We start from the raw sequence: 6987 nt of genomic DNA on the forward strand, positions 1-6987 counted from the left end.
CAGAGGCTGCAGTGAGGCAAGATCATGCCACTGCACTCCAACCTGGGCAACAGAGCAACACCCCTGGATCAGCCCATCTGCCAGCGTTTTGAGGTCCTTCTCCAAGGACCTCAAAAAACAAAAAAGAATGATAAGGCTTTATCATACCCTATTTTTAGACTCATGGGAATTAAAATTATTTTGCTTTGAGAAATATCTGGATACCCCACCCCAACTGATGTAGCCAAGGTAGGGGTGGGAGGGATAATCCAGCCTCCTGCCCCTTACACTCACCTTAGCCTTGGCCTTGGCCTAGACCCCCCAATTTAAGCCTCAAGGTCTAGCTCCTCTCGCAACCCCACACTCCAGCCCCACCCCTCACCAGGATCTGTCCTCAGGGCCCGCCTCAATTCCTTTCCCCATTTCTTGGGCCCCTAGTTCCTGACCTCTGGCCCCTCATTGTCACTCCTGTCCCAGTCTCTTCCCAGCCAGTGCCATCATTAACAAGAGGTCCATCCAAATGCCCAGCTGGGCAGGATGAACAGCTCCAGCCCATCCAGCTTGGGAGCCTCGTCCAGGCTCATGTCTTGCTTATGCACTCCCTTGGCCAGGATCTTAGCTGATATGTGGTTCTGGCCCAGAACCAGCCACAGGAGCACAGAGGTGTCTACCTGAGAATCACAGAGCCTCACAACTGAAGTTTTTCCTAGGATGGAACAGAGATGAACATAGGAAAAATGACAAAGAGGTGATGCTGGCGCTAGGTGGTTATCTCAGGTTTCTGTTCCTTGGGACTAAAAGGTCAAGAGGCCTAGGCAGGGGCTCAGGAAAAATTCATTCATGTATTCATCCATGTATGGGGAGCCTAAACATGGAGATACGGAAGACATGTCCCTGCCTTCAGGGTGCTTACAACCTTATAGACACAGACAAAAAATATAGTGTGGCAAGAGGGCTATTACAAAGAGAACCCCTGGATTCTGGAGGCTGCCTAGCACAGCCTGGGCGATGCATTGGGGCAGCAGAGGACCTGAGATACCTGCCAAAGAATGGCCTATGGCAGACTCACCCAGGCTGTTCTCAAACTGGTTGGGTTCTTCCCCATGGATGTGGTCTTGCCGCCCAGGGAACCAGGGGTGAGGAGTGCTGGCACCCCTTGGTAGAGCCCAGACCAGTTTCTCCTGCCCTCACCAATTTCAAGTTCCCATTCCCAGATCCCAGCCAGACCCTCTGGTTATCCTCACACCCTCACCATTCACACACACACACACACACACACACACACACACACACACGCCCCTCATCTGACAACTTTGACCTTCACTATCCTCTGCTTTCTCCTTCGTTCCCTCTGGAGACAGAATTTCCTCTGAACACTCCTGCAGTTCCCTCCTGCTTCCCAGCAGCTCCCTCACCTGGCAGCCCAGGCCGTGCTTTGTCGCCTCCCAGATCAGCCCATCTGCCAGCGTTTTAAGGTCCTTGGAGAAGCTGACATTTCACTCAGACCCGTTCTTTTCCTGGAGCAGCAGCTGGAATAGTGGTGCCTCCTGCTGGCAGCATTGGTCACTGCCAGAAACAGGGCCTACAATGAGGACCCACCATGGGTCCGGAGAGGGAGCAGTAGGTGAGAACTTAGGGAAGAGGTGGGGACCCTAGGGAGGCCAAGAATGAAGATAAGAAGCAGCTTGCACCCAGTGGAGTTGTAGAGCTGGCCTGCCATGAGAAGGGGAGAGGGGACAAATTGGGGATGAGCAGGAGGGAGGCCAGAGGCAAGGGAAGACATAACCCCAAATGATTCTTAGAGTCCCCCAGTTGTATCCTGCCACAGTGCCCCCCACCCCAAACACCAACTCTTTGGCCCCCTTCTCCCAACTCCCAACTTCTCTTAGAGGGCCTCGGGGCTAAAGAGGTTAACAAGACTGCCAAGTGATCCCAGCAAGATAATTGTAGGGTTTAGAATGTGGTGTGGGAGAGGACAGTAATTACAGTGACATCCTCTCTGGTGCTGCAGGATTTGTGGGCAGAGGACTGGAAGGGGTCCACTCTGCTAACACACCATCCCCAGCCCAGAATAGCCTCCCCACTCCCCTAGAGGCACATGCAGGGAGAGCAGGAGAGCTGGGGAGTAAACCTCAATGAGATGTAGCCCCTCCCCTCCTTAGAAAGCCCTGCAGTGCCGAAGAATGAGTCCACTGACCCTCAAAATAGAAACTTTAGGAGAAAAAAGGAAGAAGAGATAGAATTAGGGATCCTCCCCAGGGAGGAGAGAAAAATAGCTACTCCCCACTGAGCCTAGCTCTGATAGACAAGGCAGTTTGGGTGTGGAGGTGGCCATTGTGGTGAAGGTGCAGGGTGGCAAGAGTCCCTCCTTACAGGGTTCCCTTACAATGGTTCTCCTGTTCTGGCAGCAGCACTTCTGATCATAGTCCAGGCAACTCTGGCCTCAGACCCTGGTGACAGGCTCCAGGGAGCTGCAGCTCTTCCTGAGGATGTAGCAGACCATCTACCCAAGCACCTCTCTCTCTAGCAGGTCCTGAAACCTCATACACTCCCGCGGAACACAGCCGCCTTCTCTCCTGGCAGTTTATACATTTTAAGCCTAAATGCCTCCCTTAGGCTGTGGCCCACATTTGCTATGAACCAGTCAGGACCTTGAAGAAGGCGGGCCTGAAGGTTGCCTGGGTAACTCTGGGAGAGGGGCACCCTTGGCAGGAAGACAGTTGCCAGGGAGACTAGGACAGTGGGCGGGGCCCCAAACCTTACATGTACTAGGATAAGGAAAGATCTAATGTCCAGATCCCTCCAAATTTCTTTTCCGTAAAGCCACCAGTGCCCCATTTTTGGGAGTCTGGGGCAGCTGGAGTTCTGAAGCTCCTAAAAGAAACCACCCAGGGGTTAGTTCCTGAAACTCAGGGGATCCCAACAGGACCATACCTGAGGGAACTCAAGGAAAGAGGCAACATCTAGGAGGCACTGGAGAAAGGACAAGGCTTAATGCATTATGATACAGAACTTTTCGAACTAAATGTCTAAAATGAAAATGTACAACGTATGCAAAAATAAAACAAGCCATGGTTTTAGTTCCACCTCCAAGGAGCTGATATTCCAGATTCTACCATCAGATGGCAGTCTTGTCCTCTGGATTAAGTTTAGTCTTGGAAACTGAGGAGGCTATCAGGAGATATAAATCCTTTCTGTCTTAAATGTTCCTGACTCTAATTCCCTGTATTTGGCAGATACCAATAATCCCTCATATATACAAATACACTGTTTTTCTTCCCCTACACATCTCTTATCAAATTCACTTAGCAGGGCTCGTTCATTCTTTATTCAAAACTGTTAAGGAATACTTTGGCGAAAAAGTTCTTGCTCATTCTGGTCTCCCAAGGTCAGGGTTGTACATTGGAGTAACAGCAATAACTAATGCATTTAGAACAGTTTTTCAGACATTTAATCCTCATAACCTTATGAAATAGGTACAATATTGTTATCCTTGGCCAGGCACAGTGGCTCATGCCTGTAATCCCAGCACTTCGGGAGGCGAGGCGGGTAGATCGCTTGAGGTCAGGAGTTCAAGACCTATCTGGCCAACATGGTGAAACTCCGTCTTTACTAAAAATACAAAAATTAGCCAGGCATGGTGGCATGTGCCTGTAATCCCAGCTATTCGGGCAGCTAAGGATAGGTGAATCTATCCTTAGCTTGAACCTGGGAGGTGGAGGTTGCAGTGAGTCAAGACCTCGCCACTGCACTCCAACCTGGGTGACAAAGCAACACTCCGTCTCTCTCTCTCTCCCTCTCTCTCTCTTTCTATGTGTGTGTGTGTATATATACACACACACACAATTATCCCCATCTTACAGGTGAGGAATCTGAGGTATAAAGAGGCTTAATAACTTGTCCAAGTTCACACAACCAGAAAGGAAGAGAGCTGGGACTTGAGCCCAGCCAGCCTACTTCTAGTCTAGAAGCTAGGTGATTAATCTCCATACCTCACAGAATGGTGCAGATACATCTGGAAGAAGCAGCTACTCTATACCTGAAGTCAGGAAAGGATTCTTGGATGGGATCTATGCTGAGACCTAAAGAAAGAGTAAACTTGGCCAAGAGATTGGTGGGTGGAAGGGAGTGGAAGCAGTCGGGTGAGTTGTTCCAGAAAGAAGAAACAACCTGTGCAAAGATTCAGAAATGATCAAGAGGACAAGGGTGAAACACAACGTTCAAGTTTCTAGCCTGGATGATTGTCATTCACTAAAGTGAAAAGCTGCAGGATGGGACACATTTTAGGGAGAAAGAAAGGAGGAGTTCTCTAACCTGTGATGTTTGAAGTGCCTTGAAACACCCAGATTGAGATACCCAGGAGGCATCTGGCCTAGAGTTCTGGCTGGTCCTGTTTTCTTTCTTTCTTTCTTTCTTCCTTTCTTTCTTTCTTTCTTTTTCATCCTTCCTTCTTTCCTCCTTTCTTTCTTTTTTTTTTTTTTTTTTTTGACAGAGTCTCACTCTGTTGCCCAGGCTGGAGTGCAGTAGCATGATCTCAGCTCACCGCAACCTCCACCTTCCAGGTTCAAGCGATTCTCCCACCTCAGCCTCTTAAGTAGCTGGGATTACAGTCACACACCACCATGCCTGACAAATTTTTGTACTTTTAGTAAAGACGGGATTTCACCATGTTGGCCAGCCTGGTCTCGAACTCCTGACCTCACGTGATCCACCTGCCTCAGCCTCCCAAAGTGTTGGGATTACAGGCATGACCCACCGCGCCCAGCCTTCCTAGTGTCTTTTCTAGTTTATTTGTTCTCTGAGGAAAGGAGCTGAGTCTTACTTACTTTTGCATCTCATTTATCTTTGCACCTGCCACTAGATACATGTTTGGTGAGGAAGTGAAGTCTGTACTACCTTCTCTAAGGGAGGAGGAGAAGAAGGTGACACCAACTTTGCTCTCACAGCCTTTCCAATTTTGCTGAAGAAATGACATCAGAGAAACATTTTAGAAAATAGGATATGCTAGAATATGTGCTAAAGGCAATCACTGCTCTGGAAAATCAGAAAGGAAAGGAAGAATCATGAAAGAGAAGAAGCCCATGAAGGCCACTATCAATTGCTTATATGTAATCCTCACAACCAGTTAAGGGTAGGAATTGTGACCCCCATATTATAGATGAAGAAACTTGATGAAACACTGAAATGCCCATGTCTTGGTTGAAAGCAAGGGAGGCAACAAGCTATCTAAGTTTTTATTCCAGTCTGCTTTGGTTTCAGTTTCTGTTGCCCATGGAAATGGATTGTCTCTTCAAAGCTCCCCAGCTTGCCCAGCTTGGTCCTCCTAACCTCTACCCAACCTCCTCCCCTCATACCCAGATCCCCAGTTTCTTCCCTTATTCTACTCCAGTTCCTCAACCCAACTGTATCCTTATGTCTGGTACTCCTGATGCCTATGCCAGCCCAACTTTAAGATATCTTATTGGGCTTTAATTCCAGAGAGGAAACCAATGCCCCTCTATTGTGAGAAGCCCAATAATAAAGTTCATCAATTTATTAAATAAACATTGTGGATGCCAGGAAATTAGCAAGACCTGATTCCTTCAAACATTTTCTTTTTTCTTTTCTTTTCTTTTTTTTTTTTTTTGAGACGGAGTGTCTCTCTGTCGCCCAGGCTGGAGTGCAGTGGCACCATCTGCCATCTCAGCTCACTGCAAGCTCCGCCTCCCCGGTTCACGCCATTCCCCTGCCTCAGCCTCCCCAGCAGTTGGGACTACAGGCGCCCGCCACCACGCCCGGCTAATTTTTTGTATTTTTAGTAAAGACAGTGTTTCACTGTGTTAGCCAGGATGGTCTCGATCCCCTGACCTCGTGATCCACCCGCCTCGGCCTCCCAAAGTGCTGGGATTACAGGCATGAGCCACCGTACCCAGCGTGACTCAAACATTTTCGATTTGACTATTGCTCCAGGGCTTTCAGATCCAGAAATAAGCCTGGAAAACCTGAAGTCAGAAGTTAAGCACCTTCAAAACAGTTTTTCACCTTAGTACTGTTCTACTCTGCTCTCTGGCTGTGTCCAGGGTCACACCTGAAGACTAGGGCTGGTCCCACATCTGTATTTCATCTCGTGCATCTGAGCGCAGACTTCTCTCCCATGCTCACCCTTGCAACCTCCATCCCCTTCTCAGACTTCTCAGACCCTGCAGATCCAAAGATATAGCTAGAAATCCAGAAATCCAGATTTCTCCCCAAGTATAGCAGCCTCCAGCCATCTCCTTCCCACCCCTCCCCCAGTGGCCTCTAGCTCCTGCCTTTTCCAGCCGGCTGACTCCCTTAGCCCTGTTAAGCCCCAATTTCAAGCTCACAGTCTTCCCAGCTCTATGTCTTCCCTCTGTTTCAGTTCTTCCCATCACCTCTCCACCTTCTTAGGTTGTCCCTGACCTCTTCCTCTCCTAGTCCCCTTAATCCCTCTGATGAGCCTAGCCTGATGCTTCCTTCCACGGCTTCCTTGAGCATCTTCTTTGGGCTACCTCTGATGGCTAGAGCTCCTCTGGTCTCAAGTTCTCCACCTCTGTCCCCTGGGCTCTCCGTGCTCCCACCGAGGCTGACTCTCGTGGCTCCTTCTCTCAGGAGTTTCTGCCTTTCCTCTCCCCCACCCCCAATCCCCTGCACCTACCTCCTCAGGGGCTCCCTTGGTATCTCCCTGTCTGTGCCCCTCTCTCTCCTCCCCAATCCTGATTTCTCTCCCCACCTCTCTTTCCCAGGGCACTCCTCTGTCCTGTGTTCCTCTGCCCCTGTTCCCATCTCCATGACCCCCGATCTCTTGTGGTCTGGCTCTGTAGACCTCTGTCTCCCCCTGTCTAGTGGTACCCCTCTTCTCCCCATTTTTGTCTCCACTCTAACTCTCCCACTAGTTGTCCCAGTCTTTCTCCTCCTTGGTTCTGTGTCTCCCACAGACACACTATTTCCCTCTCTAGCTAAGTCTCTCACCTCTGCATCTTCCCCCTGACTCTTCTTTTCCTTCTTTGT

The sequence above is a fragment of the Mandrillus leucophaeus genome, unplaced genomic scaffold, assembly GCF_000951045.1.
Source record: "Mandrillus leucophaeus isolate KB7577 unplaced genomic scaffold, Mleu.le_1.0 Scaffold927, whole genome shotgun sequence".
Classification (NCBI taxonomy): Eukaryota; Metazoa; Chordata; class Mammalia; order Primates; family Cercopithecidae; genus Mandrillus; species Mandrillus leucophaeus.